Here is a 13,062-nt window from a genome sequence, read left to right on the forward strand (position 1 = left end):
ATCAAAGTAGAAGATCTATCAATAGAAGGAGAGATGTATCCAAGAGTGAGATCTATTATTTCAAAGGGAGAAAATCAGTAACCAAGTTAGATACATTGAGATATTACGTTATTCCTAATATTGAGATGTTTCCATCAATGTCAAATAGGAAGATTGTTGGAAACTTACAATTGGAACAATTATTATTTTGTCATTGATGTCAAATCTACTAATAAGACATATTGCTACCTAATCTAAATATCATACCTATTTGATTGATGAACAGGGTTTGATAAATTGCTCATAACAATAGCACCTAGAGGAAAGGTTGAGTTATGAAAAGGGAGCTAAAATGGACATTTGATTAGTTAAACCTTGATAAGTCATAGTGATTTTTTATATCAAGAAAGTTAAGCTAAGTCAAGCAATAGAGTAAAAGGATAAGGAATGCCAAGTGATTCTAGTGTTAACTGAGCCACAGTATGTGTCGAGAAAATCTAGTGTTGACCAAGCATCATATCGAGCCAAAAGTTTTATAGTGATCAAGAACTTAAGTGATGACTAAGTGTCAAAATTTAGTGATTGTTGAGTAATAGTATTGAGAATAAATTTGAGGAAATCATAATTCTTAGCTGACTTAGTTGATTTCTTGGGTGATGTAAATCATGTTGAAGATAAGATTGATAAGTTGGATCATTAAATTCAAGTTGAGGATTAGGTAAAGATCTAATAGATGGATTCCAAAGAATTTTTTCAAGGATGATCAAGAAGGTGAACAAATACAATGAATAATGTTGAACCTAATCTTAAACCTAAAATCTACAGTGATTGCAAAAAATGGAAAAGCAAGAATTTCCTATTTAAAGAGATACTAAGATAAACTCAATAGGGGAAGAGTGTGAGTGTTAGACACACACAGAAGAAAATTGATTAGAGACACACAAGTTGGAATGAAAAGATAAAGGAGATTACTTGGGCAAATGTTGCTGATATTGATAAGTGAAATTTGAGCAGGTGGCTTAAGTTTTGTTGGGAGGAGAAAATTGGTTCCTTGAAGGGTTGCCAACCAAATCGAGAACATAGATGATAGTGGAGAGCTTATCAATGGATCATCACATGAACTAGATTGTGGTCTAAACTTGCAAGTGAGTTGTAATCATACAAATTAAAACCCTACTATTTTCTTTCTAATAATTGTAAATAGTTTCTATTGAAACCCTTTTAACAGGGGTTTACCTAATAGCCATTTGAAGGACTTAGCAGTCTATGTAAATACTTTAACAAGGTGACATTCTAAATGGAATGATCAAAGTCCTTTGACAAGGCCACTCCTAATAGGGTGATTAAATCCTCTGAATAGGTCACATTTAGCAGTTTGTATTGTAAACCTTTAACATGATTGGCTCCTAACAAAGCTCACTTTGAAAGAGCGAAAAAGTGGTGACATTTTGCTGGTGGTTTTTCCCAAATTGAGTTTCCATGTAAAAACTTAGTGTTAAACTTGTGTTGAATATTTTATATGTTTTAAAATTTATATTTAGCAAAGTATGTTATGTTTGAGACAATAATTTGGTTAGTATAATAGAGATAGAGCAACAATAAGATAAGAAAAATAGTGAGTGTTTTATGTTTAATTGTTTAAATTTTAGACCTTGAGTAATTGATTCACCCTCCCCTCTTAGTTTTTATAAAAATTTCTAACACTTTGAGGAAAAAAAGACATCATGGTTGGATTCAGAAGATGTCAAAATGCTCATTTTCATATAAAATTTATTGATTTTGGACAACATTTACTAGGGAGGCAAAACAATTTGCATACTAGGGTCGTACGACCTCTAGCGCATATTTCAATGCAATTTTTAAAAAAATTAAAAATTAAAATAATGCCAATTTTTTAACGCAAGCAGTTAACTTACTAACCATGATTTTCTCTAACCATGCAACATTTTTAATACACTACTACAACTACTACAAACTACCATCAGTGATGTTCTTTACAGCAGTCACACTTTAGTTTTTGGCACCATGTTTATCTTTTTCTAGCACCAATTCACCTCCACCCTCTAGCCACCTCCGTCGATGTCTCCACCTAATCATGATACCTACACCTGGTTCTATCACTCATGGGCTATCAACCTACACTTAGCCCACTTGCAGTCATGTTGGGGGCCCAAGGGCCAAGATTTTAGCCCCTTGGCAAGTTTCTTGGGGGTTTCAAATTTGTTTTCCCTTCTAGAGGACTTGTCAGTTTTTGGCTCAAACTTGAGAAAACAAAGGCATTTTTTGGATCTAAAAGAAGTATCAAAAAGCTGATTCTAAGACAAAGACTTTGGTATAGGCTTAACTTGGAAAATTTTCCATTTTTGTACCTGATCTTTTTCTTGAAGTTAGATGATACTTTCTATCCTTCGGGGAGTGTAGCTTGCTCATTTTAGCTCCATTTTTTTATCTAAAAGAAGCATCAAAAAGCTCTTCTCAAGAATTAGCCATATTCTCTAATTTTCATCAGTATTTTTCAAATGTACATGTGATTCTCAAACTAAATCTTTTTTTCTCTTTTCTTGTATACACATTCCTTCTAGTACCAGGGGTTTAGTTTTTGCATTATGGGTGGTGTTTTGTATTATTGTTTCTATTATTTACATTAGTAAACCAAAAAAAATTCTAAAAATAATCCAACACCTTCTAAAATAATGGTTGAGACCTCTTCTCATCTAGAACTTCTAACCCCTCATAACTATCACACATGGAAGTCCCTGATGACATGGCTTCTTCTGCCAAAAGGTTTTTGGTCTTGTTCAGTTGTAGTATAGCTAGTTTTACAAAGGTCTTTTGAGGTCATGCAGCATGGGAACAAGATGTATGAGGCAATGGGGTTGATTTATTTATAGGTATCTGACAGTATAAAATTTTATCTTGATAGGTGCAATACCCCTCTAGCTATGTGGACCAAGCTTGAAGGCTTGTTTGGTGTAGTGAATGAGTTCAGGCACCTCCTATTGAGGAAAAGCTTACCTCTCTTGTACTAGATTCTTTTCCTTCCATTAAGGACTTCTTGATGAAGTTTAAACAACATAGATCTTTATTGCAGAGTTGTGGGAAAACCAAGACTGACTCTAAGTGCATTTACCTAATTCTTTCTAAGCTTCGGAGAAACTTTCAGATATTTTCTTCTACCTTCTATTCCACCAAGGATGCTTTGGGTACTAGATTTACCATACCATCCTTTGAGGTTTTTTGTGATCTTTTGACTTGAAAGCAAGCTCTGATCTCTCAGTTGGATTCTCTCACAAGCTAACAAACTTATGCATTGCTAGCTCAACCAACTTTTGGGACAAAAGAGAAGAAATAGAAGTCACATCCAACAGATTCTTAGATTAATTCTAGCCCTCGCATCACATTAGGCCCACCTCCTCCTAAGGGAGATAAACCAAAGCCAAAAAGACCAAAGTGTGCTTATTGTAATAAGCCCAATCATGGCAAGTCATGTTGCTATGAGAAGAAGTTAGATGGCTATGCCAAATAGGTTTCAAATTTGATAGCTCTCCTTCAAAAGAGAAACATTAATGGCATTCCTTCTACTTCTCATATATCTTCATCATCATCATCATTTTAGTCAGATGGTGTAATGTTCCTTATTTGGACATTAGTTGATAAACCTAACTTTGTATGTATTTTTGCCTTCTTTTTTTGGATAGTCCCTTATCAAGCTTTTATTCTCTCTATATATATTCAATAGTAAGAGTCATGTCTTTTCATAATATAAAAAATTATATTAATTATATAATTAAATTAATAATAATATAGATTATATCAATTTATAGATTATATTATATAAGTTTAATTATACATTACATATATTATATATACATTAATGATATTATCATTCTTAATAGTGATATAAATATTATTTATTTTATTAATTTAATAAATTATAGTATTAAAATAGTTGAGATATATATAGTTATTTTTTATTATTATTTATTATCATATGTATTATGGGACTTATATAGAGTAGTATATATTAATTATCTATAATTGATTATAATTATAATTATATTATTAATATTTATTATAATATTTATTAAGCTCTTGTTAAAATGGGGACATGAAAAGTCCGCCCTTCTCAATTTTGCTTGTTCTCAAGCAATGAATGAATACACAAGGTAGACACATTAATGCATGAAGATGTGATGCAAACATGAGGTAGACACATAAATGCATGAAGACACAAAGAAGACATGAAGAAAACATATTAATGTATGAAGACACGATGTAGACACATAGTATACATGTTATATATTCCTACTTACAATTGGAAATAAGAAAAAGGTAAGGAAATGTTTTACCACTTTGATCATGAATGTCATGCTCCTTTCTCCTATCTTGAAATCAAAAGTTCTTAAAGATAAATATTGTTAACAACTTTTCTATAGCCTGTTCTATAATAGGATGTATAATTCCATAGTGTGTGGTAGATTTATTATTGCTCGAGTTTGGACATGCTCAGCTTAGAGCTCCCTCAGATTTTAATCCATATTGGGATTCTCTTGCCCCAACACAACTAGTTTACTCCTCTCCCCTGCACACTCCCTACCCACTAAGAACATGCTTAATTTTGATGTGGATGTTAGGTTTACTACTTCTCAAGGTTAGACATGCTCAGTTTGGGGCTCCCTTGATCTTTATCCATATTGGGATTTTCTTGCCCCAACGCAACTAATTTACTCCTCCCCTATGCACACTCCCTATCCATCATGAATTTAAGAACAATGATTTTGAATATGTCCCTTTTTGAGACCTTTCTTTATGACTCCAAATTTGTTTGTTATAGATTTCTCAAAATTTAATTTTTATGCATAAGAAATAAGTGTTCTTCCAATCATACCCAATTTTATTATCATTTGAATTGTGAATCAAGAAATATAAATATAATCAATCTTATCACACAAATATGTACATATCTTCTAACTATATATATCATAAGCAACTATAAGATAACTCTTCACTTCATGTTATAAATAAAAGTGAGATAACATAATACAATATAGTAATTAAAATATGATCATACTTGGATATACCTCTTCGTATTCCCATGATAAAATCACTTTATATTAGTGATTGATCCTTTTGTACTTTGATGGTGATACAATCCATCCAACGTGGTATCCTTACATCCTCTTTCTTAATGTGTGTGGTGGGTCCTTTTATTTACGTGAGGCATGAGTTGGATGGAATGCAATACCACTTGTAATGACCCTGACTTATTCATTAATTTCTTTCCATATTTAGTGAATCGATATAACATTGATCATTTATCATTGATAATTAGCTCATTCTTGTGATATATGATTAATCTCTTTGTCATTGTTCGTTGTATGTCTATGTTGTAACTTTTGTCATTCACCAAGACTATTCATTTGTGGTAGATCATGAAAAATATTATGTATGATAATGTTCATGGTTTTATTAATGACAGTGTAGTTTTCATTGCCACAATATCCATCAATCCACTATGTCACTATATGTCAAGCAAGAAAATATATTATTTGATAAAGAATATTGATTGGTCACCCATTCTAGACTTCCATCTCATTTGTATGTAATGGCAATTGAGATTCCCTTATATCTTCTCCTTTCATTACAATGCTAAGAATGCATTGTTGTATTGCATGTGGTCTATGATTCATAGGTATCTATGTCAATATTGCCTCTTTACTCCATACTAGCTTCCTAATATTATTAAGGCTCAAGGTCCAAAGATGCTATGGCGGTCCTAATTTACATATCTATGAATCACATTGCAGTGGGGGCCACAAATTGTGTACAAATCATGGTATCCACATGAATGGTTTGACTGGTTTATATTGGTGTGTTTGATGTGCTCTGTTTAAGATGTCTCTTTTCAGAGGTGTGTATACTACCATTGTCTTATATATACACTAGATATGTGTAATTCCCTCATGCAGCATGGTGAATGACATAGAAAAATTATATTTATATATTCATATGGTTGTATTTCTATACCAATTTCCTTGCATGTCCACTAGCTTCTAAGGGAATGCACATAAAAATCTATTGATATCATCTAGATGTCAGTGGACCATCTCAATGTCTCTAAATCATTGATATAAATTAGATTGCTAAAGAGTTTCTACTTTGATAATAACAATAACAATAGATATATGAATAATAGTTTATTGAATTGATTTAATGTTGAGTGCTCTCATGATACCATCAAGATCCTCACATCATGAAATTAATGGAACTTATGGTTTTTATGTATCATTACATACATTATCTTTAGTCACTGCTTTGATTGTCTTATAATTTTTTTGTTTTCAACATTTCTTTTTATATATCAATTGATATCATTACATATCATTGTTCAATGACATTGGAAATATATATCTCTCAACGATTCATATTTTATATACAACAATACTCCACGATATTATCTCTATTCATACTGATCCTTTTTATTACTATTTTGTTCTCCATTAGAACCATTCAAATCCATTACTTCCATGTGATAGAACTGACATATATTTGCTTCCTTCACTACTTCTATTTCACACCTTTAGAATGAATAGCTACTATACATGATTCAAAGAGACTTTAATGTCATCACCCTTGATATGTCATTGTTCTTGATGTGTCCATTGAATCTCCATATTTGGAAAGCCTTAATGTCATCTCCTAGGTTTATATTTCTTTTTCTTTTATTGTTTGTTTCTTATTAAATCTTTTGAAATTTTTTATTCTATTTTCTACATAATCTTTCACAAAATTACATGATATAATCTCTAATAATAACCAACAGGATGGCAAGTTCGAAGCTCTGATACCACCGTAATGTCCCTTCTCTAGACATTAGTTTATAAACCTAACTTCAAGTATATACATTTTTTCCTCTTTTTTTCGAATAGTCCCTTATCAAGCTTTTATTCTCTCTATATATATTCAATAGTAAGAGGCATGTCTTTTCATAATATAAAAATTTATATTAATTATATACTTAAATTAACAATAATATATATTGTATCAATATATAGATTATATTATATAAGTTTAATTATACATTACATTCATTATATCTATATTAATGATATTATCATTCTTAATAGTGATATAAATATTATTTATTTTATTTATTTAATACATTATAGTATTAAAATAGTTGAGATATATATAGTTATTTATTATTTATATTTATTATCATATGTATTATGGGACTTATATAGAATAGTATATATTAATTATCTATAATTGATTATAATTATAATTATATTATTAATATTTATTATAATATTTATTAAGCTCTTGTTAAAATGGGGACATGACAGATGGTAAAGATATAAGAAAGGGTCATACACTATGTGTAACTACTACTCCACATTCTTCTAGATGGTTGTTGGATTCAAGTGCTTCACACCATATTGCATCTTCTCAGGATTTGTTCTCTTCTTTTGAGGTTTTATGCTACTCCACACATTTTGATGGGGAACAACACTAGTATTATTATATGTGGGAAAGGTTCTATTGGTATCGATGATGGTACATTTCATGATGTACTTTGTGTTCCATCTTTGTCCTCTAACCTTCTCTATCTATCAGATTACACACAATAGGATAGGGAAGACAGTTGAGTTTGCATAAGATTTAGTGCACATCAGAGATAGGGAGACAGGAAATATTATTGCTACAGGGACTATTGATCACTCTTCCCACCTATACTCTTTCTCTCATTTTGTTCCACCATCTCCACTATCAAAGACTCACTCTCCGTCTTCATGAGAGACTACTGAGGTGAAGTTGGGTTAGTTGAACAAATGTGTTGTTCCCAAGACTAGCATTGTGACTTCTACACCTCCACCACCTATTCAAATTTCATCCATTGCATAAGATTACTCTTCAACATTGCCTACCATTGTAGGTCTAGTCATTGAGCCACCTACTATAGTTATTAAGGATATATCAAAGGACATGCATCTCCTCTAAGATGAAAAATTCAACACACCTATTATCTCACCTCTATTGGAGATTCCATTTTAGGATTCTCATGCATTCTCCTTTGAGCATCAGCTAGGACTTCTAGCTTCACCTTACATTTAGGGGTTCCACCCTCCTTACCCACTTTTTTTATTTCTTTCATATTAGAACCACATTGGTATGTTCATTGAGATAGGAGTTTTGTCATTCTAGAATGGGCTATGGAGTTTCAAACCTCTATCATGGGGGGTTTCATTGTACTTATGGTCTTGAGAGAATCTCTTGAGATATTTCATTTATGCGTCCTTTTCTATCTCTTTTTGGAGTAGGATTCTTCCCACTGGGTTTTCTCTATTTCTTCATTTCGTAGAGATTTGGTTGTGATTGGGTACCTTAGTAGGCCTTATTGCCAGGATCCAAGATTTGTGTTCAGCATTGTAGTTCCTTTCCTTTTCATGCATTGTTTGTAGATGCATTGTGGTTCATCTTAAGGGGGGGGTGTTAGAGTAAAAACTTAATTTCATTTCATTTATTAAATTACGTTTACTCCCTTCTTAATATTTCCCTTTATGCACTTGCATTTCCATTTAATAATTAAATAACATTTACCTCTTAGGGTTTCCCTTTTAGGTTTTTGATCTCCATCTGTAAGAATTAATCAATTGTAAAGTGTATTCATCTTTTCAATCTAATAATATTATTTCCATGTTTTCAAAGAAAAACCTTTGCCTCCTCTTTGTATTTTCTTCTCTATGACAGGTCCTTGCATGCAGGTATTCTTTGGGTTTTGTGGATTTTTATTGCTCAAATCCTACATATACAAACATAATAATAAACATAATATGATGTATAGAATTTAAAATGAATGATACAAAGTAATATCTTACATTTGCAAGAAGATAATTTTGATGCATATGATGTCTCATTTATAGATTTAATTACCTTCTTCCACTTAAAATGCCCCCCTTAAGTAAATCTGTAATTACAATGATTAATGATGGGAACCTACAATTACAATGATTAATGATGGGAACCTACAGTTACAACCACACCTCCGAGTTGTAGACATTGTTGAGTTGGGGCCAAACTACAAAGTGACACCTCAATATAGAATGAACCTCTCTAATTGAGTTTTTAAACAAAAAGAAACAATTCCAAAGAAGTATAATGATTACATGGGCTTCAGAGAAATCATAAAGGGGTCCATAGTGTTACTTAAGTGGTATAGTTATCTTACTATTTGCAAATCTAGGTAGGTTCTATAAACTTATCCAATAATGTCTACTTCTAGAAAAAAAATCATTTTTTACTCCAACTTTTGTGATATGTTACAATATATAATACTTGAACTAAATATGCTCTTGCAAGTGGATTGTTGTTTCTGAAATAGACATCACTTTCTTGCATCATGATATTATTGGTGAACCCATCTATGTATGCAAGGAACAAGGCCTAGAATTCCATACAATAGACTTTGATTCTCCATTGACAAATGTGCTTTAAAAAGATGATGATTCATGTTAGGAATAAGGTGTCTCAACCTTGGACAATTCCTATTCTTTCTTTCTTTTTTGTAAATGTAGTTTTTGTAAATAATGTAATTAAGTGTGAGTGTACATGTTTAGTTGGCATGTTGATGTGTCACTCCACTTGCATGTGTCAACAAATTGAGTTATGATGGATTCCTATGACATGTAAGAGCTATCTTTGGAATATTTAATTATGTATAAGGAAATCATGACTAAAACGATTATGATAGATTCCTATGACACATAAGAAATATGTTTGGAAGATTTAATTATGTGTAAGGAAATCATGACTAAAATAGTTATGATGGATTCCTATGACACGTAAGAGTTGTCTTTGGCAGATGCCCTAAGCACATCATATAAGCACTTTGAGGGCTATAGATAGTGGAGAAGGAGTACTGTATTGTTGGTTGCTACTGGATAAGTCTTCCATGTCCTGAAAGAGCTTGCACTGCAAGTGTGTTGTAACCTTTGAGTTGAAGATAATATATTGTGCAAGTTTTTGAGGGGTGGGGTTGTTTTACTAAAAGGTTTTTTCCCCACTGGCATATCTTTGTGTTTATGTGTTATTATTTATATATCTATTTTTGTATTCATAGTTGACTACAATATTATTGTTTGCATAATATTGAATCTAAAATTGTAAGGATTTAAAAAGAATTTGCTCAATACTTTCCTTAAGAGATTAGTGTAGGAATTTGTTTCTATACCTAAGTTTCCTTATAAGTGGTATCAGAGCTTGATCAACTTTTGATCCTAGTTGTTGGGTAGGGTTTTTTAAGCTAATCTCAAGTTTGAGTAAGAGTTTTGTGTAGAGTATTCTAAATCTTATTTGTAGATTGAGATGGCTAGTTCATCATATGAAAAAATGGAGGTGGATAAATTTAATGGTAGTAATTTTTAGTTGTGGAAGCTCAAGATGGAAAACTTGCTTGAAGGTTGTGATCTATGGGAGGTGACTTCACTTGATGTGAGACCTGCAATAATATCTCAAGCAGATTGGGATCTCAAGGATTGGAAAGCTAAGGATCTTATTAGACTCTATCTAGCTAATTTAGTTCTCTTGAATGTTTTTGATGAGAAGACCGCAAATAGTTTGTGGACATGGCTTGGGTCTATGTATCAAGAAAAATACGTGTTGAACAAGTTTCTCTTGAGGAAGAAGTTATATTCTCTAAGAATGGAGGAAGGAGGATCTATTATAGATCATCTAAATTCTTTTAATTTGTTGATTGCACAATTGACATCATTTGGTGTCAAGATAAAGGAGGAGGATTGATGTATGACCCTATTATGTTCCTTGTAGGATTCATGGGACCATCTTATGATGGCTCTTGGAAGTACTTTAGTCACTTTTAGAATGGATGATGTGGTGTCTTAAATATTATCTAAGGAGATGAGGATAAAGTCATCAAATTTAGCTAAGGAAGGTCTGACTATTTGTGGTAGATCCAACAACATAGGCAAGAAAAATGACAAGTCTTGAAAGGATATATCCAAACCCCATGGAAAATCAAAGACTCCTAGAAAGTCCAAGGCAAAATGATAGAACTGTGATAAAATTGGGCACTACCATAAAGACTATAAAGAGCTAAAGAAGAAGAAGAAGGCCTCAAATTTAGGTTTAGAAAAATCTTAATAAAATGGCAACGCTTTCATTGTAGCCTTGGTAGCACATGCATCTGATGATGTGTGGTTAATAGACTTGAGTACTTCTTTCCACATGACCTCTCATCAAAGCTGGTCCTCAAAATATGAAGTTTTCAATGGTGGAAAGGTACACTTGAGTGATGATTCTCACCTAAAGATAGTTGTACAAGGACGGGTCACTATCAGATTCCCTAATGGATGAGTAAAGGGGATCAATCGAGTAATGCACATCCCTAGTTTGGCACAAAACCTATTATCTATAAGTATCTTGAATGATGTAGGTTCGCAAGTTGTTTTTTCTAAAGATGGATGTAAGATGATGAGAGGAGCTATGGTGCTTCCTAAGGGTACTAGGAGAGGTACTCTATTTTAGCCTAACGCTTGCATTTCTTAGTGCAATAGTTCTTATGTTTCAAAGAAGAGAGTGGCTATCACATCATCCCCACCATCTAAATGAGCAGTGAATAAGATTGTGGTTATTAGTTTTGATGGCAGTGTAGCATGTGTACCTAAGGGTGCAAACACATTGGAAGGAAAGCTTCCTATAGAAAAGATAATGTTGTGGCACATGAGATTTGGCCACATTGGTGAGAAGGGTCTCAAAACCCTAAAGAACAAGAACTTCATTGAGGGGTTAAATATTGTAATCTCAAGTTTGAATTTTGCAAAAATTATGTCTACAGTAAAAAAAATTGTGTTCAATTTTACTCTAGTTCTCACAAATCTTTTGATGTTTTGGATCTTATTCATTTTGATGTATTTGGTCCTATAAAAGTTCCTTCAATCTCCAAGTCTGTATTTTTTGTATTTTTCATAGATGATTATAGTAGAAGGACATGGACGTATTTGTTGAAAAGTAAGACACAAGACTTTAGTCAGTTCAAGGAATTTAAAGCCCTTGTAGAGAATCAAACTAGTAAGAAGATTAAGTGTGTGAGAATTGAAAATGGTGGTGAATTTTTCTCAGTAGATTTTGAATAGTTCTACAAAAAACAAGGTATCAAGAGGCATAAGACAACTCCTTATACCCCACAGAAAAATGGAGTTGTGAAAAAGAATGAATAAGACACTTATGGAGAAGGCTAGGAGTATGCTTAGTGGAGCTAGTCTTGAAAAAAAGTTTTGGGCTGAAGCTATGGCCACTGCTTGCTATCTGGTAATAGATCTCCTACATCAGCTCTTGTTGGTAAGACACCCATGGAGGTGTGGTTTGGTAAGAAGCCTTCAATTAGGCATCTTCATGTTTTTGGTTGTGAAGCTCATGCACATGTTCTAAAGGAGATAAGATCTAAGTTGGAAGACAAAGCTATCAAATGTATTTTCATCAGATATGGTGTTGGTATGAAAGTGTACAAGCTTTGGGACCTTGTGACTAGTAAGGTGTTGTATGGTAGAACTATTATTTTTAGAGAGCTACCATCTTCTCCTATTGTGCTAAAACTAGATGAAAAAGAAAAGGAAGATATTGTTCAATTGCCTCCTACCCCTGAGTTGGGTCTAATGATGAGGATAGCTCTAGTAGCTCTAATAGTTTATAAGAAGAGGAAGTTCACGTCATCAACCTCAACCCTTGAGGAGATCCATGAGAGTAAGGAAGTAGTGAGAAAGGTTTGGTTGTTCTATGTTAGATTCTAGTTGTGCCTTTGCTTTGATTACTAACACTAATGAGCCCAGATCTATGAAAGAGGCTTTCGATATGGAAGATGCAGGTTCTTGGATTGAGGCCATGGATGATGAGATGGCTTCATTGGATAAAAACAAAACTTGGGACCTTGTATCTTTTCCTAAAGGATGAAAACCTATTGGTAGCAAATGGGTGCTCAAGAAGAAATTATACACAGATGGCAGTGTTGAAAGGTACAAAGCTAGATTGGTTGTGAAGGGGTATTCACAAGTAGAGGGAATAGATTAT

The sequence above is a fragment of the Cupressus sempervirens genome, chromosome 1 (genome assembly GCF_028749045.1).
Source record: "Cupressus sempervirens isolate cs-2001-9-10 chromosome 1, ASM2874904v1, whole genome shotgun sequence".
Classification (NCBI taxonomy): domain Eukaryota; kingdom Viridiplantae; phylum Streptophyta; class Pinopsida; order Cupressales; family Cupressaceae; genus Cupressus; species Cupressus sempervirens.